Consider the following 23,806-nt stretch of genomic DNA (forward strand, 5'->3'; position numbering starts at 1 on the left):
TTGGGGACGGATCTAACCCCTCCTCCCTGCACCAAGGCTGAGTAAGGCATTGCACCAAAAGGAATAGGGTCTGAAAAGCCAGTTTGTGTACCTGGGATAAGTCCTGGTCCCATTGCCAGGGGACTCACAATCACATCAAGCCATACAACTTTCATCCACATTCAGAGGGCCTAGTTCGGTCCTATGCAGGCTCCCCAGCTATCAGTCCAGAGTCCATGAGCTTCCATTAGCTTGGGTCAGCTATTTCTGTGGTTTTTCCCATCATGATTCTGACCCCCCTTGCTCTTACAACCCTTTCCTCTCTCTTCAACTGAACTCCAATATCTACACCTTAACTTCTATCTCTTTGGAATTTCACAACAGCCTACAGGCAATGAAAGGCACATGAAAGTCAGACAACCTTGGTAAATAAGCTTTAAGCAACATACAGTTTTCCAGTGAAAATACAAAGTAGGCTTTTGGTCCATTTAGAATCCTTTCAATTTTCATTTATAATTAACACAATCCAATTAACTTAACAAAGAATAAGGAATAACCCAAAATGTCTATGTAATCATATTGCCGAGAGTTTGGAGGAAAGTAAATATCCTAATTTTCCACTCACACTTCTTTCTAGGATCAAATTGGAGGCAAAAGTTAAACCGAGCAGTATTGGTTCCAAGAAAGAAAACTTTGTGACTTGCCTTGAATTTAAGCCTGGAAGGTGGGAGCTGAACCAACAGCTTAAATCTTACTTCTGAAGATTTGCTCAGCCTACATATTTGGCATCACAACTAGATGAACTATTGCCATGAAGGATGGGACCATGAGAGATTTGTACTTGGCAGTTGAGGAACTTAATTTTCTAAGTATGTGAACAATCTATGTTATCTTTCTACCCCCTTCGTTGGCTCTTTCTGCATTTTTTACATTTAATGTTGAATTACCAGAGGATTATAGCACAGATCATATACTGTTTATTTCAGTCTGTCTACAGGCAATTCTTCAGTAGTATCCTGCTGGGGCAGGTGATAGCTAGAAGGGGAAGTGTAAAATGTGTTAAAGCTTTTATTCCCAATCTGTTGTTTCTGGGCTACTTTATTCCTGTGGTCTACAGAGTTTAGAATACTGTATTTTTGTACCTTAATTACTGCAAATTAATTGATGGATTTTTTTCCCCTTTAAAGTTGTAAACTGCATAGTGTGCTTGCCAGCACTGCTTGTAGCTCAGCGAGCCTGTAGTGAAAAAAAATCTAGGAAACCTTTGCTAAATCATCCACATGCATCTCATTTTGTATGAGAATACATAACTCATGAAGAACTGTGTTGTATGTTTTATACTAATACAATTATTTTTCAGTCTTACATTATAACTATATAGATGACCATTGAACATTTCCAGGGCTAGAATCATATGCACCTTTGAAAATACTGCTTTTTGGACAGCATGAGGGCTCAGAGAGTAAAATACTTACTAGCTTCAACGCCTAAAAACCTGAAAGCCTGAGTTTGATCCCTGAAACTAACATGTTATTGTTTGAATATGAAGTGTTCTCCGTAGGACAATGTGTGTGAATAGTTGGTCTCAAAAACAGTTTATCTCAAAATAGTAGCACATTTGAGAAGGTGTGAAACCTATACAAGGTAGAGGCTTACTTGAGGAAATATGCCACTAGAGATAGATTTTGAGGTTTTGTCACATAGCCTCATTTCCTGTTTTCTCACTGCTTTTTGACTGTCAGGCTGACCTCATGTTCTCACCACGATAGACTGTACCCATCAGGAAATTTTAGAGGAAATAAACCTTTTCTCCCCAAATTGCTTTTTGTTGTGGTATTTTATCATAGCAACAGAAAAGTAGATAACCAGAAATTGGTACATGGAGTGGGGTCATTGTAGTACTAAACCTGACTATGTGATTCATAGCTTTTGAAACTTGTTTGAAAAACAAATATGGAGTAGTTTGGTACTTTGGCCCAGAAAAGCCCTCACACGTCATCAGCAGAGCTTAATGGTCCCTGTTGGGAAATCAGATGGCTGATAAAAATGCAAAGAGTAGATATCTGACTCATGAGACTTCAGAGGGTATTAAGGAGTCTATTGGAACTGGGCTCAAGGACAGTTGGGTCATACTATTGCAAAGGATCTCTCTGCATTCTGTCTGTGTCCTGAGAATTTTCAAGAGGCTGAGTTAAAAAGTAATGACTAATTTATTTGCTGAAGGAAATTTCAAGACAGCATATCATTGGGTCCATGGCATAGTTATTACTGATCATTTTATTGAGAGTATATAATGAGAAATAACAAAAAATGAGTCAGAAAGAAATTAAAATATGTGCAGTTTAGAGGGGAAGTGTAAGGTTGTCACCAAGATGAAAAAGAGGCTGTAGTTGTTAAAGTGATTAAAGCCATTAAAAACAAGATTCCTGTTGTGCACAGAAACAATAGGAAAGATATTCCAAGGGTAGGACACCATCTGCCAAAGTCTCCAACTTGTGAAGGGAGAGAGCCTAAGGTAATTCTTGCTTCTGGAAAGCAACTCCCTCAGGAAGTTCTTTTCTTTCTGCTTTTCTGTTTTTCATTTGTTTGTTTGTTTATTGGTTTGTTTGTTTCTGTGTAGCCTTGGCTGTCCTGGAACCCACTATATAGACTAGATGGCCTTGAACTCAGAGATCCACCTGCCTCCGCTTTAGTGCTGGGATTTAAGATGTGTGACACTGTACCCAGGATTTTTTGGGGAGGAAGGGAGTTTTTCACACACTTCAGCAAACAGAATACCTTGTAATTGTGATGCCAGGGTGGGCAGGATCCATTCCATTCTGACAGCAAAACTTTGAAGTGTTGTGTATGTGGTACTGGTTTTGGAGGCACAACAGTTGAAAGATGAAAGGAATCATCCATTCATCTTGTGGCAGGGTTGAAGTCCCCATGAGAAGCCTCTGTATGAATCTGTAACGGTGATACCTAGGTGGCAGTGGAGACTACAGGATGTTAGAGATGTCAGGGTCATAGAATTTCTGCAAAAGAAAACTACATACAGAAGTGGAACTGTCCCAAGATATGGATGTATATTATAGGCAATAAAGTTTAAAGACTAGAGCCACCTAAGCCCTTTGAAACTAAAGTCTCAGGTGCTAAAGCTGAAGAATAGTATTTGATGTTTATCCAGCTGGTTGTTGGTCTTGCTTTGGTTCAATTGAACCTCACTATGGCCCTCTTCTCTTCTGGAATGGGACACTATATTCTATGCCCGTTTTATTTTGGAAGTATATAATTAGATTTTTATTTTATAGGAGGTCACAGTTAATAGCTTGCCTTGAGTCTGCAAAGAGACTTTAGATTTTGAATATTTGAATAGTGTTGGAACTGTTAAAGACAATGGAGACTTTTGAACTTGGACTAAACTCATTTTGGATCATGAAATATCCATAATCCTCTGGGAGTCAGATGCAGAGTGCTGTAACTTAAATGTGAAATGTCCTACAAAGACTCATGCTTTGTGTTAGAAAAATGTCTTACTGGTTAAGAGCATTGGCTGTTCTTCCAGAGGACCTGAGTTCAATTCCCAGCACCCACATGGCAGCTCACAACTGTCTGTAACTCTAGTTCCAGGGGATCTGACACCATCACACAGATACACATGCAGGCAAAACACTAATGCATATAAAATAAAAATAAATAAATTTTTTAAAAGGCTTATGTTTAAACACTTGTTCTCAAGCTGGTGATGGTATTTGGGAATGTTATGGAATCTTTAGGAGCTGGAACCTTGATTGAGGAAGTATATCACTAGGGACAAGTTTTGAGGCTATTTATAGCCTGACTTCACTTTTTATTTCCTCTTTCCTTTCTCCTTCTCCTCTTAGTTCCCTCTCCCTTTCCATTCATCTTCCCCCACCAACCCACTCTGACTCTAGTATGCAAATAAAATATGATCATTCTGATTCTTGATTGCTGGGCTGGCCCAGCTTTCTTTGCTATGATGGACTGTCTCCTTTCAGGGACTGCAAGTTGTAGCTTGAGTTTTCCTGACTGGCCCACAGTCAGGACAAATCTCTGACACCCGCCAGTCCCACAGCCACTCAGACCCAACCAAATAAACACAGAGACTTATATTGGTTATAAACTGTATGGCCGTGGCAGGCTTCTTGCTAACTGTTCTTATATCTTAAATTAATCCATTTCTATTAATCTATACCTTGCCACATGGCTTGTGGCTTACCGGGATCTTCACATGCGGCTTGTCATGGTGGCGGCTGGCAGTGTCTCTCTCACCCAGCTTCCTGTTCTCTCCATTCTCCTCTCTGTTAGTCCCGCCTATACTTCCTGCCTGGCCACTGGCCAATCAGTGATTTATTTATTGACCAATCAGCAACACATTTGACATACAGACCATCCCACAGCAGCAAGTCAAGTTCCTCAGTTTATTCTGTAAGTTGTTTAGGAGATTCTATCACAGCAACAGAAATGTAGCTAATACACCACATATTGGTACAAGTAGAGAACAAACTCCACAACATTGTCTATGACTTCTACACTTACACTATGGCACACACATATCCCCTCACTTAATTCCACAATAAAATTATACATATATTTCATTTACTAATATATACACACATATAATGTATACATATATTTCATTCAATTATTTTATATACATATACTGGTTTCTCTACATGAGTACTCTTGAAGTCTAGTGTGTATCATAATCTGAAAGAAGGACTTCTTAAAGTGCATATTACTGAGCCTCATCTTTTGAGTTGGTAATTGTGAAGATATTGGTGAGCTCAAGAATTCACACTTCCTACAAATTCTAAGGTGGTATGTAGCAGGAATCTTAAAAGTTCTTATTAATAAATTCAAACCCAAGGCCAGTTTTTGGGGTCAATGCTGGTAGATCAGAGAGACAGAACAAGCCACAGCTATCTCACCTTGCCGGATCCTCAGCTGGTCTTGCTTCCTCAGACTGGAGGCCTCTGAGTCCTCATCCAGAATGGGTCTCAGCTGAATTGCTCTCCAAAGCCTGAAAGCTTAACCAGCCAGATGCTTAACTTGCCAAATGCTTCTTGTTTCTGGTCTTTACGCCTTATATATATTTCCTTTCTACCATCACTCCCTGGGATTAAAGGCTTGCTTTCTGGGATTAAAGGCATGTGTCACCATGCCTGGCCATTTCCAATGTGGCCTTGAACTCACAGAGATCCAGAAGGATTTCTACCTCTGGAGTGCTAGGATTATAGGTGTGAGTGCCACCATTTTCTAGCCTTTGTATCTAGTGGCTGTCGGTTCTCTGACCCCAGATAAATTTATTAGGGTACACAATATTTTGGGGAACACAATACCACCACAGCAGTATACTGCTGCCTTGGAGTCCGTAACTTAAGAACTACTGATATGGATCATAAGCTCTCATATCTGAAGACATTCTCTTTTTAGGAGGCAACCACAAATTTGTGTATGAGAAAAAGAATGTTTTCTTATTGTCATGGTTTTTTCCCTACTAAATAAACTAATTTGTATTATCTTCATCGTATGAAAATGTTGATATGAATAATCTGAATGGCATATCATTAAAGTCATTAGACTGAATTCACCCAAGAGTTTCCAGCAGATGGTTACTACATGACACAGACTGGACAAACAACGTGAACAGAAGACTAATAGACCCGTAATACTCAGTGCCATAGTTTTGAATGCTTTGGACTACAGTGGTCTATCTAACTTTCATCTGTAGAGATGGTGAACTATGTTGATTGCTTTGGTGCCTTTCAGTCTTAATCTTCTATGGATCTGATTCTAACCAGAGATTGAAAGGATGAATCATCCCTTGGTGTAGACCTCTACAAGACTCCTGGCTCCTGGATGGAGTGATATGCTTCATTCCTCAATGCCACTACTGTATCTTAAGTCTGTGGTTTGCAAAATTCCTTGCCCCTTTATCTACTTCTTTCTTTTTAGCGCTTTTTAAAAAGACAAGACTTGAAAAGATGATATTTTATTGAGAAGGACAAGTATAATGGATGCTCTGTGTATAAAATATGACTCATTTAGTTGGTTTACTTCCTTTTTTCATATATCTTTTCTATTTAGCAATAAGTGTTTAAGTGAAGTTTTTTTATTATGAAATAAAAACTTATACTGGATGCTAAGAAACTCCGTTGCCTTCTTACAGACTCAGCCATACCAGAGCACTCTGGTCTGGCCAGTGCTCCCTTTGCACATGTGACATAGATGGTAAGAGCTTTCCTGGTCAACTGGCCAGTATTTGGCCTATTGATCTACTTCATTCTGCTGAAGGTTTGAAATAAACAGCCCAATAAGACTTCTCAATGACATATAAAAATAAAACAATAGAAACCTCAAATGAATAAAAGAAATACAAAGATCAAAACATAAATGAGTAATGAAAGTATAAGAAAAAATATAAAAATAAATTAAAGGAAGAGTTATTTTTTAACAAGAACATAAATGATAGACTTTTAGTAGATATAATCAAAAAAAAAGACAGAAGACCTAAATAAATAAATAAATAAATAAATAAATAAATAAATAAATACGAGACAAAAGAGAGGATATTACCACTGATATCACAGAAAAGGCAAAATGTCATGAGAGACCATTATGAACAGTAGCTTCATCCTAATAAATTGAATACATAAATGAAATAGACAATTTTCCAGACACATATAACCCACTAAAATTGAAATATGGGTACATAAAAATATGAATGGACCAATAACAAGTGCCAAGAATCAATTACTAATAAAAATTTTCCCAACAAAGAAAAATTCAATCCAGATCTGGATAGTTTCAATGTGGAATTTTACCAAATTTAAACCAACTCTTTTCAAAATAATTCAAAAAATTGAAAGATTCCTTCCAAACATATCTTATAAGATCAGCATTGGCCAATTACTCAAACAAGACAATGATACATACACACACACACACACACACACACACACACAAACACACACACAAATGGAAAATGCTCCTATATTCATAAATTGGAGATTTGGTTTTCTTGAGCTTATAGTATATTTGCATCACCATTTCTCAGTCTTTCTCCTTCTTTCACACCCTACCATTTACTATCACCTTTTCTCACTTTCAAATTCATGGCTTTTTTTCTTTGTGAGATATATATGGATATATGGATATATATGTATGTGTGTGTGCATGTATATACACATATGAACATGTATATATATATACATCTATGTATATATGAAGAATATATCTATTTCTTTGTATAGATACGTATATGTATTCTAAAAGAGTTAATATAAATATTCTGAATTTTAAATTATACCTGCTTAGTCTATATAATATTACTTATATGAATATGTTTCAGGGCTAACTATTTGGTATTGGAAAACCAGTTGGTATGCTCTTTCCTTGGGAAGGTTATATCTCTGCTTTCTATATTCCTGAGGTGCCTATCGTTTTTTCCTAGGGTTGATTTCTCTTGATCTTTTCCCTTTCTACATTAGCATACTCATTTATGCTGTCCTTGCTCTGGTATTGGTTATGTAGCCAGGTTGATGATGTTTCATGGATGTCACTTTTCTGAGAGTTCTAAGACACAATCTCACAGAAAACACTCTTCCTTTGGCTCTCATAATCTTTCTGTTCCTTTTTGTACAATGATCCCTGAGACTTAGGTACAGGAGTTGTATTATAGATTCATCAGTTGGGATTAGGTACCACAACTCTGTAATTTTATCAGTTTTAGTCTTCTATAATAGTCTCTATATGTTGATGAGTGGTGAGCACTACACTTATGAACAGGCATATACATATTTGGAATGTTATTCAGGATTGTGCACGTTTAGTAATGTGGCAGCTGTATAATCTCCTCTAATATCAAAGACTTCATTAGGTAGCTGCCTAGGTTTCCAGTACCAGATATGATTTCTATCTGGTTGAGCAGGCCTTAAGCCCAATTACAGCATTGTTGGTTACTAAAATAGTGTACATGACACTATTGTACCCTTAAGGTTAATGTGTAATGCTGGTCATTTATGGATAATGTTATTTAATTCTGATGTTTCTCTGTTCATTTTTTGCTCAGATGACCTATACATTGGAGAAAGTGTAGTGTTTAAATTACATACTTTATTAATGTGTTGACATTAACATATACCTTTTATTCCAGTAGTGTATTTTCTTTGTAAATGGTACCAAAGTTTGGTGCATACATATTTGGAAGAGTAATGTCTTATTGGTTTACCACTTCCATGATTAGAATGAAGTGTATCTCCTTGTCTGCTCTGATTAGTTTTAGATTGAAGTCTATTTTTTCAGATATTAGGATTGAAATGCCTGTTTACTTCAATTTATAACTCACAGTTTATAAGATGAGTGCCAGTTGATATACTGGCACTCAGAAGCTAGAGTCAAACAGATTGAAAGTTTTAGTCCTGCCAGGTTAAGCAATAAGACCTGGTCTCAGAACAAAGAGCAACAATAAAAACCTAGAAATATGTCTGCCATATAATATACTATTGCATTTCCAGATATACATCCAAAGCAAATGAAAAAAAAAAGCATCCCAGAGAGAAAATTGCAGGCCTATGTTTATTTTGTCACTGTTTGCAATGGTGAAATGGAGAATCAACCTAATCTTATGAATGGATGTGAGATATACATCCATTTTTGAGCCTCTGAGTCTTTATTTGTTGCAGTAGTGTAGGGAATAAACACACAGCTGATGTGACTAGATGATGATCATAGTCTGTATTTGGTGTGAAGGTGGCAACATGAAGACTCACATCTTCTGCTGTGACTGCTTCAGAGACCTGCTGATTTTGAAGTTCCCAAGATTTGCTGGCTGATTTATTTATCAGTACATAAATACATGCTATTTCAAAAGGCAGTTGCCATTCCCCAGAATATTCACAGCAATCAAAATAGCAAACAGACTGAAAATTGCTATAATAGCACTTATTCTTGTCCTCACTTTGATTTATAAGATGACATGTTCACAGATTTAATATATATATATATATATATATATATATATATATATATATATATACACACACATGCACACACACACACACACACACACACACACACACACACACACACACGCTAATCTTTTCTCCCTCTTTCCTTTCTAGATTTTTTTTTCATTTCCACTAGGAATTGAAATCCCTTGTCAGGTTTCCCCTTCACTGACATGTAGTATGAGTGTAATTTTTTTTCCTTTTCCTTTTTCTTTTTAATTGGGCATATTCCCCCTCTTAATTATTTTTAAAGCATATGCCTGATAAGGAAGAAGAGGAACTTTGAAATGGTAAAGACGTGAAGAGAGATGACAACTGTAATTTCTTCTGTAACTGTGCAACAGTAGTTGGATCTTCTTTACATATAAATAAATTATACACTTAAGAAAGCAAGTGTGGTCAAAACTTTTCAAAGTATAAGATCATTATTTCCTGGACATTGGTTATATATTCAATACTTTATGCATGGTATTTTATTACTTGGAACAATCTGTAAATGGTAACTATTATTTCAACTTTCATAATGAGGATACTGATTTTTTAAAAGGTTGAAATAATAGAGAGGGTGCCTGAACTATCCTTCCTCTGTACTAAGATTGGTGACTATCCTAATTGTCATCATAGATCCTATATCCAGTGAATGATGGAAGCTGATGCAGATACCCACAGCCAAGCACTTCGCTGAGATCCTGGAGCTCAGTTGAAGAGAGGGAGGGATTATATGAGCAAGGGTTTTCAAGATCATGATGGGAAAAACCACGGAGACAGCTGACCTGAGCTAGTGGGAGCTCACAGACTCTGGACTAAGAGCTGGGGAGCTTGCATGGGACCAAACTAGGCCCACTGAATGTAGATTACAGTTGTATGGCTTGATCTGTTTGTGGGGCCCCTGACAATGGGACCAGGGCCTATCCTGGGTACATGAACTGGCTTTTTAGAGCCCATTCTCCATGGTGGGATGCCTTACTCAGCCTTAATGCAGGGCGGAGGGGAGGGTGTCTTAGTCCTGCCCAAACTTGGTATGCCAGCATGTCTTAACTACCCAAAGAAGGCCTTATCTACTATGAGGAGTGAATGGAGGGTGAGATGCGGGAGAGAGGCAGAGCCGAGAGTGGGAGAAGGGGAAGGAGGGGGATAGTGTTTGGTATGTAAAATGAAAATAAATAAATAAATAAATAAATAGATAGATAAATAAATAGAAAAAAAGGTTGAAATAACATGTACATGGTCTCCCCACAACAAAGGAGGAAAGCCAGCTGTTAAGAGAAGAACAGTGACTGTCGAACTCAATGGAGAACTGGTACACTACATATAAGGTTAGACATCTTTTTCTCACTGGCCACTACCAAAATACTTACTGCATATTTCCTAACACTTGGCAGCCATGAAGGCTCTAGAACCATGTACCCTATTTCTTTTACTTATATCCTTTGCAACAAGATGTTGGAATTTATGTCTGACCAGTTATTCCTTGTCTCTTCATAGTTCCCTCTACTCTCTTTCTACAAAGGCAATGTAATCATTTTCAGGTTACAGGGTTGTATTCTATGGATGGTACCCTGCCTATTACCCTGAATCTTCACCTTCACTCTTTTTCCATGTGGACAAGTCACACTTGGTAAAGACATAATATTTGGTAGAGAAATCCCATGAGATGTTACCAATAGTTATTTGGCCTATAAACACACCATGCTGTACCACAAAATATCATGAGCTCTCCTCCAGTGGTAAAGACATTGTTTCCCTGGACATTCCTTGATATGAATTCCAACTGGTACCCATTAAAAAATGCATCTCATTAATATTATTGGCTCTTGGTATATTTAAAGAAGGAAAGTATGAATTTAGAAAATCGAGCTCAAGTTATAAGAGTTTTGAAATGAGAAATAGAAATCCATGGTATGTTAACATACAAAAGGAAAGCTTAACAATTTTAGATGAAGTTAGATAAATCTAAACACATGTGTGTCTGGTAGTCCTATTGGCAAGGATGGGGTCACATTTTCCATTGTGCTTTGCCTGCATATACCTCACTGATGTATGAAACCAAATGAAGCCCTTTTGAAAATAGAAAAAAGAAAGTATGGTGGAAATGGATATTGTTGATACAGTGAATCTTACTCCTTGCTCACTTACCTCCATCTGATCCATGCTCTTCCTGAAGCTGCAGCCCATTACATCTGTCTTCTGATCGATTTAGCCAATGAAATATAGGAGGTTTATGGTATGAGGACAGAGAATTTGAAGCATTTCTTTCTTGTTCCCTCATTGATCTATGCTGTGGTATTGGGGATATTTTTTCCTCTTCTCTTCATAGGTCTACCTCTTGACCTGTGTTTCATTTTTCAATGATGTATGGAAGGAAGAACAACTTTCCAGTTCTGCCGATCTCTGGGAACTAATCCTATGTCAATCATTTCAACATATCCACTGTGGTATTGTATTCCCCCAAATATTGTGCATGCTAATAAACTTATCTGGGGTCAGAGACAGAGCAGCCACAATATTAAACATAAAGAATAGGCAGTGGTCACACATGCCTTTAATCCTAGCATTTCAGAGGCAGAAATCCATGTGTTCAAGGATACAGACAGGCATGGTGACTCATCACGCCTTTAATCCCAGAAAGCAAGCCTTTAATCCCAGGGAGTGATGGCAGAAGGCAGAAAGATATATAAGGCGTGAGGACCAGAAACTAGAAGCACTTGGCTGGTTAAGCATTTGGCTGGTTAAGCTTTCAGGCTTCTAGCAGCACAGTTCAGCTGAGAGCCATTTGGATATGAGGACACAGAGGTTTCCAGTTTGAGGAAAAGTTGGCCAGGTGAGGTTAGCTGTGGCTTGTTCTGTCTCTCTGATCTTCCAGTGTTCACCCCAATACCTGGCCACAGGTTTGATCTTATTAATAAGAACTGTTAAGATTCATGCTACAATCCACCCTTAATATAAATATTTCCTTCACCAGAACCTTTTCACTGTAACCATCTGTGTCTAGCTCTGCTTCTTCTCAACAGCATGACTATAACACAAATACTTCCTTTTCTCAAAAAAAAAATTGTCTAACATTTTCTAAGAGACATTTTCTTAGCAATCACGATGACTTCAATTTTATCTAATCCTAGTACTAAAACTAGTTCTGTTTGCTTATTCTATTTCATTTCTCTTATTTTTCTTTTGTCAGTGGTAATGATAAGTACCTATTTCACAGAAATAAAAGCAAAGGAGTACCTACTTAAAATGTTATGGGGCTGGGCTGTGGTGGCACACGCCATTAGTCTCAGCACTCAAGAGGCAGAGCCAGGTGGATCTCTGTGAGTTCAAGGCCAGCCTGGTCTACAGAGCGAGATCTAGGACAGGCACCAAAGCTACACAGAGAAACCCTGTCTTGAAAAACCGAATAATAAATAAATAAATAAATAAATAAATAAATAAATAAATAAATAAATTTTAAAATGTCATGGATTTTGCTCAGTTCCAGGATGAAATCTCTGCATCCTTGGAACTCAGCTTTGTATATCTATAGGTCAGCTATACTCAGCTCTCTCACTTCAGGGCAAATTCTGACAAGGGTCTTCCTTCCTACATAACACCAGTGTTACAATGGGGTTTCACTGTGCTCATGACAAGCTCTACAATATCACATTAATGGTTTTGTAATGCCACTGTTTCTAAATGTCCCAGGCATCTTTGGAAATTTTACTATAGCTGGCTGCAACAAAATTAGAAAGAGTTGAAATTTCACTTCAGGACTAAAAAAAAAAAAAAGCCTGACTAAATACAACTTGTACTGGCCCTGAAGGTCAGTATTTATGGTACTTTATTATTTATAAATAATGTGAGAATTATTATAGCAATAAAAGTTGGTGTTCCAAAAAAATTGGCATATTAAGAATGGCTAAATGACGGTGACATTGAGACCAGAGGTTATATCCAAAGCTTCACTGCAAACCAGTGAGAAATCAGCACCAGTTTGACAGCAAAGCTACAAGAGGAACTTGAAAGATATTAAGGACAGGAAAAATCCTAAACACCTAAGGAATGAGGAAGATCGTGTTTACTCAGGATTCAAGACTGGCAACATTCCTGCTCAGTATTTTCTAGTCTACACCTGAGAAAACTCCTACTGCAATTAAAACCTTAGAATGTAAAATAAAAATACACAACTGTTCTATATACCACTGTTTACTCTCAGAGAATGAAATTAGGAAACATGTCCCACACAAAATATTTCCAAATAATTAAGTATTTAGCAATATGCCTGAACAAAATGATAAAGACCTCTACAACAAAATGCTCAAGGCACTGAAACATTAAATTAATGAAGATACTAGATGCTGTAAAGATCTTCCATGCTCCTATTTCAGCAGAATTCAAATTGTGAAAAGGACTACATTACCAAAAGTCATTTCCAAATTTAATGAAATATCTATCAAAATTCCAGCATCCTGTTTAACTGATTTAGAAAAGACAATTCAAGAATTCACATGCAACCACAAAAAAAGCATGAATAGCCAAAGGAATTCTGAAGAGCAAGAATAATACTGGGAGTATTGTGATGCCCAACCTCAAATTACACTGGAAACCTATAGTAATAAAGAGAGCCTGGTACTGCCATAAAAATAAGTGAACCAATGGAATGGAATGGAATAGAAGGCTATGCTGATCCTTCCAACATATTCACCCTTAATATAAATAATCCCTTCGCCAGGACCTCTTCACTGTAACCCTCTGTGTCTAACTCTGCTTCTTCTCAACAGCATGACTATAACACAAATACTTCCTTTTCTCAAAAAAAAAAAAAAAAAAAACCTGTCTAACACCGTCTGAAGAGACACTTTCTTAGCAATCAAGATGACTTCAATTTTTGACAAAGGAGGCAAACTATAATTGGAAGAAATGCTTATACATAAGAAAATGGTGCTGGCAAAGATGAATTTCTAGGTGCAGAAGATGAAATTAGATTCATATCTTTCACCTTGTAAAAAACCAATTTGCCTTCTTTCCCCAAAAACACCAAATGGCAGATGACATCTGTGCAGCCGCAGTGCAGGGGTGCAGGATTGCCAAGGGAGGGCCAGAAAGACAGGGGGTGGAGCAGACTTGAGAGGCTGTGCCTGCTTCTTCCAAGGACTCTGCAGTAGTCTTAATGACCACTTTCGTGGTTAGGCTGTGGTCAAAGAAATGAAGCTCATCCCTGGAAAAGAACTTTCTATTCTCCTTGCCCATCAAGAAATCTGAGATTATTGGTTTTTTTCTGTGAATGTCACTAAAATATAAGATTCTAAAGATCCCACCAGTGCAGAAGCTGTCTTGGTCTGGCCAGTAGACCAGATTCAAGGCTTTTGACACTCTTGGGAACTACAATGGTCATCTTGGTCTTTGTTAAGTGCTCTAAAAAGGTAGCCACTGCCATCTGATGGGCCATCAGCTTAGCCAAGTCTTCCATTGTCTGTGTGTGGAGATGCTACTAGGGGAGCAAGATTGTCAAGCCCCATACCACACCACAGAAGGTGACTGCTATTATGTCTCTGTGCAGGTGTGCCTCATCCCTGGCCCCAGAGACATAGCATTGTCTGTGCCCAAGAAGCTGCTGCTGATGTCAGATATTGATGACTGCTACATATCAGCTATGGGATGCACCATGGACAACTTCTCCAAGGCCACCCTTGATGCTGTCTCCAAAACCTAAATTACCTGACCCCTGACCTCTGTAAAATGACTATGTTCACTGAGTCTCCCTATCAGAAATGCACTGACTAGCTTTTGAAAAACCACACTAAAGTCTCCATTTAGAGGACCCAGGCTGCAACTGTGGCTACCACATAGAGTTTTTATACCAGAAAAAAAAGGTGAATTAAATACAAAAAACAGAGTCAACTCCACATGGAGCAATAAAAAGCCTTAATTGAATATCAGAAATGCTGAAATGTCTAGAAAAATACATAATAAATATATAAACTTAAATAAAAACGTAATAGATATTGAGATGGTCAAGGGGTTTCTAAATAGACACCAATAGCACAGAAAATAGCTCCAAAAATCAACTTATGAGGCTACATGAAAATAAGGTTTATGCACAACAGAAAAACTATCAGGAGAATACACAGACATCCCACAGAATGCAAACAATCTTTATCAGCTTAATTCAGACAAGGGGCTAATACCCAAAATTTACAAAGAATTGCAAAAATTACATTTCAAGGAAATAAATCTGCCATTCAATAAATGGGATAATAAATCTAATAAACAATTTTCAAAAATAAATAGAAATACAAATGATCAATAATTATTTTAAAAGTAGTCAATAACCCTAGCCATCAGGGAAATGCAAATTGAAATTATTTTGAGATGTCATCATATCTCAGTTAAAATGTCTATCACCCAGAAATCTGAGGAAGAATAAAATACAGGTAACGGACATATGAATCATGAAAGATAATATAAAGCTAACTATAAAGCTAATTATTTTGTTTATTTTACCTCTGTCATTGATGTGTGTGTGTGTGTGTGTGTGTGTGTTTGTGTGTGTGTTGGATTAGTGAATATAAATGTAATTGATAGTTAAGTTGTAAAACCCAGTATGAAGTACCACAGCTTCAGAATGGCTGTTCTAACTTCTATCATCACTAAAGACTTTGAGTCTGGTGATATTGTGTGTTATTTCCCAAAAAGGAAAAAAAAAAAAATGTTGGCTTATTCATCAAATTAAACTTCTGCCGACAGACACAGCTCCTCCTTTGTGGACAGTCAGAATATTGAATGGCCATGGTCAGGCAGTTTTAAAGGACTGTTATGCACAGTTCTGCCTTTTCCTGAAGAAACATTGTAGGACCACAGAATTCCTGGAACAGTCTCAGGCATTACCTTTATAAAGAGAATGTACTTGATTCTATGACCAAACAATCTAGAAACAAAATCTAATCTAGATTTTTTTAAAGACATTAAAACATTTTTTAATTTTTTATTTTTATTTTGCAATATAATTCAGTTCTACATATCAGCCACGGATTCCTTTGTTCTCCCCCTCCCACCCCCCTCACCTTTCCCCCAGCCCACCCCCTATTCCCACCTCCTCCAGGGCAAAGCCTTCCCCGCGGACTGAGATCAACCTGGTAGACTCAGTCCAGGCAGGTCCAGTCCCCTCCTCCCAGGCCGAGCCAAACAACCCTGCATAGGCCCCAGGTTTCAAACAGCCAACTCATGCAATGAGCACAGGACCCGGTGCCACTGCCTGGATGCCTCCCAAACAGATCAGGCCAATCAACTGTCTCACCCACTCAGAGGGCCTGATCCAGTTGGTGACCCCTCAGCCATTGGTTCATAGTTCATGTGTTTCCATTCGTTTGGCTATTTGTCTCTGTGCTTTATCCAACCTTGGTCTCAACAATTCTCGCTCATATAAACCCTCCTCACATGGGGATCGTCCAATGACAGAGAAATGGAATGAGATCTACATGAACAGCCTGGACATGAGTGGGGATAGTGAAGGGCGACGGTCGAGGGAAAGAGAGCTTGGGGGAGCAGGAGATCCCAGCTGGATCAAGAACAGAGAGGGAGAACTAGGAATAGGAGACCATGGTAAATGAAGACCACATGAGAATAGGAAGAAGCAAAGTGCTAGAGAGGCCCACAGAAATCCACAAAGATACCCCCACAACAGACTGCTGGCAATGGTCGAGAGACAGCCCGAACTGACCTACTCTGGTGATGGGATGGCCAAACACCCTAACTGTCATGATAGAAACCTCATCCAACTACTGAGGGAGCTGGATGCAGAGATCCATGGCTAGGCCCCGGGTGGATCTCTGGGAGTCCAATTAGCGAGAAAGACATTAAAACATTTTAAGACATTTAAAAACATTAATTCTAAAAGACTCCATTGCACCTTTTCCACCCCTTCTGTGATTTAAATTCCTAAACCCAAGAAATAATTTTCATGCTAATTAAGCAGCCTACTCCGAGCTATACTCACAGCCATTCATAAATTAATAAACATTATTATTTTAGGACTCATGCCAGTTTTAAAAATTAAATGCTTTCTTTTTTCACTATTTCTGAAACTTCTGGAATGTGGAGTCCTCCAAATGGTTTTCATAACCATTAAAGTAGGTAAGAAGCATCATCTTACAGTTTCCATATCTAAAGACACTCGGGAGCTTTCACTCTGGTAGAAGAGCTCATACTCAAATATGATCAGAGATGCAAGTGTGCTTCTGAGCCATTGGAAGAAGTAAATTAAACCCCCACTCTTTTGGTAAGCAATCAATCCATTTTGTTTTTCTCGTGGTTTGTCACTGAATATTTATCTTCTTTCCTTGAGGTTCATTTCACATAGTAGAAAATTCTGTATTATTTCTTTCTCTAAGAAAGAAAACTAATTTTAAATAAGTCTGTGGAAGTTTCAAAGCAACTTTGAAATTACTAATTATATAGTGATTACTGATAAACCAGTTGTGTGTGCTTGGAGAAAGACTGAGAAGTTACATATTTGTGATTGATGGCCCTTCCCTTTTGAGAATTTATATGGGAATAAAAATAAATGAGTATCATTGTCTTTGCTTAGCTTTCTGCTTTCTTAACGTCAGTGACATATTGTTCCACATTTGGAACTTGTAGGACAGCACTGTGGGACATAAGCAAAGCCACTAGGATTGATTGGTTCAAAGAAAAATGTACCTTGAATTTCTATCATCTATATTCCTGTATTATTTTTAATCATTCACGTTTTTACATTTTTAAAATAGCAAAAACCTCTCATTTTTCAGAATCAGGATTTAAGGTTTCATCATTTGAGTGTTCATTGGGTAGCCCTTTTAATTTAACAGTGAATTGAAAGATACTAAACAAAGATTTTAAAAAGTAGTACTTAATTGAGTTTTATTTCATGGTGTGATATGAAGAATTTCAAAGTTTTATAGAGACAAAAATGATTTCTGTCTCAATAATTGAACAAAGTTTTATGGATTTGCCAATATTAAGAAATGTAAATAGTCTATCCTATGTTACTCAAATATGGAATATATAATATCTACTTTATTGGTCTTCTGCATGGAAATGTGTAACGAGCCTGAACAGGTGCATTGTTTCCCCAACTACACATATTTGTTAGCGACATGGAATACATTGTACAATATATTTCCTTCTGCCTCAGTGTTGTTAACATAAGCAAAGCTTTTGAAACAATACTTTTGATACAAAATTATATCTCCTTCTACTCATTCAAACCTTACATCCATTATGATTTACCAAACTTTAATTATGTTGTAGCAAAGAACATGCCAACATATACCACATGGCTGTTTGTCTTTCTTCTGCTGCACAACCCTCATGGAGATATGTGTAAGTCTTCTTTTCTTAGTCTCCACCTGTATCCAAAGAAGTGTTGTAGTCTCGATACAGACTATTGCTTATATTGTGAAACAAGGCAATGACACACTGCACCTTGTGTTAGCTCTTAAAGCTTCTGTTTCAGTGGGACTTATGTCACTTCTGCTCACAGTTCATTTGTCAGAGTAAGTCACACTGTCTCTTTTATTTCTATGAAATAGAGATGTATAATTCTTTAGAGATAGATAGTGGAACAAAATGCAATATTTTTAAAATGTTAATATATCTTCCACAGAGGTGTGAGGATTGGTAGAAAGACATACTGGAGAAGTACAGAGACTGGACATGTATATATATGTCAGTCTCCCAACCTTAGGTCAGGCACTTAGCAGCCATTATTCATTACTTTCCTGTCTCTGCTAACCTTGGGTGTGATTAAATTAATTGGTTAAGGAAAGCTGGGATGTATTTCATGTGATTAATGCCTTGGAAAACAATTGCAGTAGATTGCATTGATTCGTTTCATTTTACATACTTGAAATTAGAGGCTTATGAAGTCTGCATGCAAATTTATGCAAAGTGGGATGCAAATTCACATTGTGAGCCTTGAGCCCTGGCACCCCCCTTCCCACAGGAAGAACTACACCACTGAATATGCATGTGCTGCATATGGTGCTGCTCTTTTCAAACAGCAGCTAGAGCTGGCAGCCAAACAAATCCCAAAGACCTCAACCGAGCAACACAAAGTTTATAGCCATTTATAAACAAAAAAATGATCACCAAAGTCATAGTGTTGTCAAGGTCAACATCTTCAAGCAAGATCTGGGCTAGCAAATACACTGTCCCCTGTCTAATGGACCTGCTGTATAGTAGACTGGAGTTGGGTATGTTTACTGAACAAAGGAAATACTTGCTGAACCCACCCTGGAAATTCATTCTTTTGATTATTTGCTTCCAGTGATCACTTGGCTGGCTGGATCTAATAAATCTTCATTGCGACAAGCCTGTGCCCATGTGTGCTGAAATGCTTCTTCCTCATTTTTACTCATCAGTGGGAGACTCTGGTTCCAAGATTCAGAAGGGGACTAATTACTAAGCTGTTCTTAAAGACAAGAACGAATTTTGCACCTGAGTGCTTACAAGTCAAGCATAGGGGAAAAATTAACCACTTTTAGGAATACCAATTAGAAGTAATATTATCTTGATTGGCCTGCAAACACCCAAATGATTCATTGAGTGCATTCCAGTCTTGTGAGGCCCTAAATCTGCTTTCATATTGAGAATGAATAAAATATTTTGGTGAATGTTTATGAATAAACATATTTGCAGTAGAGCCTCATGTGCATTTTTCTAAGTTGATCTAATTAAGTCAACACTTAGTTATTTAGTTATTCATTTACCAAATATGTTTATTATCGCTTTTGTACCTGAAAGACACCTAGAAGAATGTGAATAAATGATACGTATGCTCTGCCCTTCAGGAGCAGAGCCGACTGAGCTAACCAAGGCTTTTACTGCATCAGAGACACTGTCTCCTGAATTTTCCAAGTGTTTATGAATCATTCAACGATTACTCAGTTAGGAAAAAGAAATATCAACAAAATAGTTCAATGTGAAACTGGTTGAATCATTCAGTCTACACAGCGCTTATTTAAAAATCTTTTCTGGAAAAGACTTTTAGCTATGGCTGAGATTTTCAAGTCACATTGATTACAACAAATGTGGCTTTAAAAAAATATTTTTATCATTTTCAGTATTGTGTATGTGTGTGTATGTTAGGGATATGTGCATATGACTCTGGGTGCCCTCGGGAGACAGAGGTTTTGGATCTCTTGAGGCTAGAATGACAGACAGGCAGCTGGGAGCCACCTAATATGGGTGCTTAGAATAGAATTTGTCTTTAGGAAGAACAGTTCATGCCCTTAACCACCTATTCATGTCTCCAGCCCAACAACTGTGTTTCTAATGTCCCCTAGAATTTATTATCAATAATATTTGATCTACAGATTTCTAAAATATATCTCATGATTTACAGATATTTTACTTGTAAAATAGTTCTGAGGCAAAGTAGAAAACAGAAAATACTGTGTTGGCTATGGAGTAGCCAATGGGTTAGGAGACCTATGTTTCCTCTTAATCTCTTAGGGCCAAGGACTAAGGACAATTAAAATTAACATATCAGTGACATATATCAACACAATAGATGATAATCAGAATATCAGAAGCTAAGAGTCTAAGAAAGAAACAGTGATCAGAAATAGCTGTTATTGAACAAGGGAAGAGGAACTATTACTATAATACTAACTATTGATCAAGTGTTTATGTATATACTAAATACTGGGATAAGAAAATTTATTGTTATATTGTCAGTCCATCATGCTCATTTTACAGATAAGGAAATGAAGTCACAATTATATAAAAGAAGGAGATTAATATTCAATTTGGCTCAAGAGTCTTCTCTTTCCTTAACTATCAATATTCTGCCTAGAATAGGCTTCTTTCTCCAGATGAGATCCATACTGACTGAATGTCAGAAATAGTAACAGTCTGACCCCATGAAACAACAGAAGTCTGCTCATGACTGACATGTTCAATGATTGTTGCTGACCAAACCCAAAATTCATGGAGAATTCTTCCTTCTTTATCACTTTGACTAGAAAAAGAATGGAGGACTGGGAATACAGCTTAGTTGGTAGTTTGCCTAGCATATAGAAAGCCCTAGGTTAGATCTCAATACAACCTAAAACCAAGTAAAATGGTACATGACTATAATCTCAGCACTTGGGAGATGGAGATGAAAGGGCCAGAAGTTCAAGATCATTCTCAGATACAAAGGAAGTTTGAGGCCAGTCTGAGCTACAGAGACTACTTTAAAAACTCATATATAAATAGTGAAATTTAAGAGATCATTTTCTGGGTCCTCATATCATAACATTTTTCAAATTTGTAGATACTGTATTTTATGGGTCAAGTTGTTCAAGTCCTAATTCCAGTACCTATAACTGGGATCTTGTTTGTAAATAATTTTTGCTGATATAATTAATTAAGATGAGGTTGAAATTTCATTATAGTCAACTTAAAATGGTAATTGATATTTTTGTAAGAGAAAGGAGAGGAAGATTTTAGATGCAGACAAATATATACTCAGAGAAGATATTCCACACACAAGGGTGACTCAACGAAAAGCATTTGGTTTTGCCTCTTATCTTTGTACCTTGTTCAGGAGCTAGTCTACTTGGAGTGGTAATGTATATTCTGTGCCATTGTATGTTAGAAGTATGCAATCTGCTTTTTTATTTTGATTTCACAGAGGGTTACAGTTAAAGGATTATCATCGTCCTCAGATGGTACTTTGGACTTTGGGCTTTTAAACAGTGGTTAAACTATGCTAGACTATGGGGACTTTTGAAGTTGGACTGAACACAATTTTTTTCGTTATATTTCTACAAGCCTACTGGGGGCCAGGGAGAAAATTTGGTGGCTTGAGGAAGAATGGCCCCCATAGGCTCATATATGTGAATGCTTGGTTATTAGGTAGTAGGACTAGGAGATGTGCCTTGTTGGAGAAAGTATGTCACTGTGAATGGATGGCTTTGGGGTTTCAAATGCTCAAACCCAGACCAGTGTCTCTTCTCTTCTCTCCTGCTGTCTATGGATTCAAATGTAGAACTCTCAGGCTACTTCTTTAGCACATATCTCTCTGCATACCACCATGCTTCCTGTCATGATGACCATGGACTAAACCTCTGAACTTTAAGCAAGTCTCAGTTAAAAGATTTCCTTTATAAGAGTTGCCATAGACATGGTGTCTCTTCACAGCAATAGAATACTGACTAAGCACCATGGCAATACTTTTCACTCTCTATACACCCATACTGTTTTCTTTTACTAATCATGATTAGCATTTATTGAGTTCTTGCCATAGACCAGTCACCACTAAGAGCATAATTACATAGATTATCTCTATTACATACTAACAAGTCATACTGGTTAATTTTACACCAAAGAAAACGATCATTAGAACTGGTGTATAGCTGGCTGAAGATATGGGGAAGAAATGGGTGAGCTTGGAATAAGTTTCAATCTTTTGAAACCCCAGTTTAATTATTCTCACTACATGCTGCCATTTCTTTGTTAGCTTTGCTGAACTTGAATTAGATTGATATATTGGTTTTCTTTATTTTCACATGAGAATCTACTAGATTTTATGCTCAATGGGTGGATGTTGTAGCCACTTTTCTAATGTTGTGATAAAATACCATGACCAAGGCAATTTATAAAAGAAAATGTTTAGTTAGGATTACCATTTCAGAGAGATAGAGTACACAATTGCAGAGCAAAAGCATGATGAATGAAGCAGCTGAGAACTCACATACCGAACCACAAGCACTAGGTAGAGAAAGGTACCCTGGGATTGGTGCCCAAAGCCCACCAACAGTGACACATATCCTCCATCAGTGTCACACATGCTAACCTTTCCAAATAGTGGCTTTAATTGGAGACCAAGTATTCAAACATATAAGCCTATGGTTGACATCATTCACACTACCACATTTTACTTCCTGAAACTCTTAGCAATATGGCCACATCACAATGCAAAATACATTTAGTCTGATTTCAAAAATTTTCATAATATTTTATTCTCAAGACTGACTAAAATTCCAAAGCCTCTTATTAAGACTCAAGACAATCTCTTAATTGTAACCTTATAAAAGCAAAAGGCAAATTATAAACTTCCAACATACAAGGGTATAGGATATACATTACCGTTCCAGAAAAGAGGAATGGGGGCACAGTGAGAAAATACTGGAAGAAAGCAAGACTGAAACCCAGCAGGGAAAACTCAGAATTCTGTAGTTCTGTGTCTGATATGAGATGGCTTAGCCAGACTTTGCTGCCTTCATAATACCCATCTCTCTTGTGCTGGTTCCACTATCTCAATGCAGCATTCCTTGACATCTTATCATAGATCTTGCATTTCCAACATATCAAGTCCTCTAATACAATACAGTTTCACTTTCACAGCTTCATGCAAGGGCCTTTCAGGGCCTTTTGCCCTCTCAGGATCTTCATGCAGAGTATTTTACCACATGCTCAGCTTTAATTGCAGAGAAGATCCTACAACTCCTCCTTCCTGACTTTAAAGCCAAAACCTCGTGGATGACGCTGTCATGTTTTGTTGCTCACTTGGGATGGAGCCTGACGGCCTTGGGTAACATTTATGACCGCTTTCATTTGTTGTTTTAGGAGCAGAAAATGACTTAAACCTTTTCCTTTCACAAGATGGAATCTTAAGTGGTTGTAGTCTTACCCTGAGGGTACCTCTCCCTTTATTCCATTGAGTTCCCAGCCTCTCCTTTACTCATTTATCTCTTTCAGCACAAGCCCTGTCTCCAATGTTACCTTTGAGGTACTCTTTTTTTCCCTCAAACTGTACATTTTTTATTTCTTTTTGCCCCCCCCTCACAGCACACACACACTTGCTCTCT

At 37.5% G+C, this 23,806-nt stretch overlaps 1 long non-coding RNA gene across 1 annotated transcript; it reads left to right on the forward strand.

Moving 5' to 3' along the window:
- The first annotated feature begins 620 nt into the window (after positions 1-620).
- Positions 621-19,572, forward strand: LOC131904972 (uncharacterized). Its single transcript, XR_009377821.1, has 3 exons — positions 621-848; positions 18,258-18,329; positions 19,276-19,572. It is a non-coding gene; the product is annotated as an uncharacterized LOC131904972 (long non-coding RNA).
- The last annotated feature ends 4,234 nt before the right edge of the window (positions 19,573-23,806 follow it).

Source organism: Peromyscus eremicus, chromosome 2 (assembly GCF_949786415.1).
Source record: "Peromyscus eremicus chromosome 2, PerEre_H2_v1, whole genome shotgun sequence".
Classification (NCBI taxonomy): Eukaryota; Metazoa; Chordata; class Mammalia; order Rodentia; family Cricetidae; genus Peromyscus; species Peromyscus eremicus.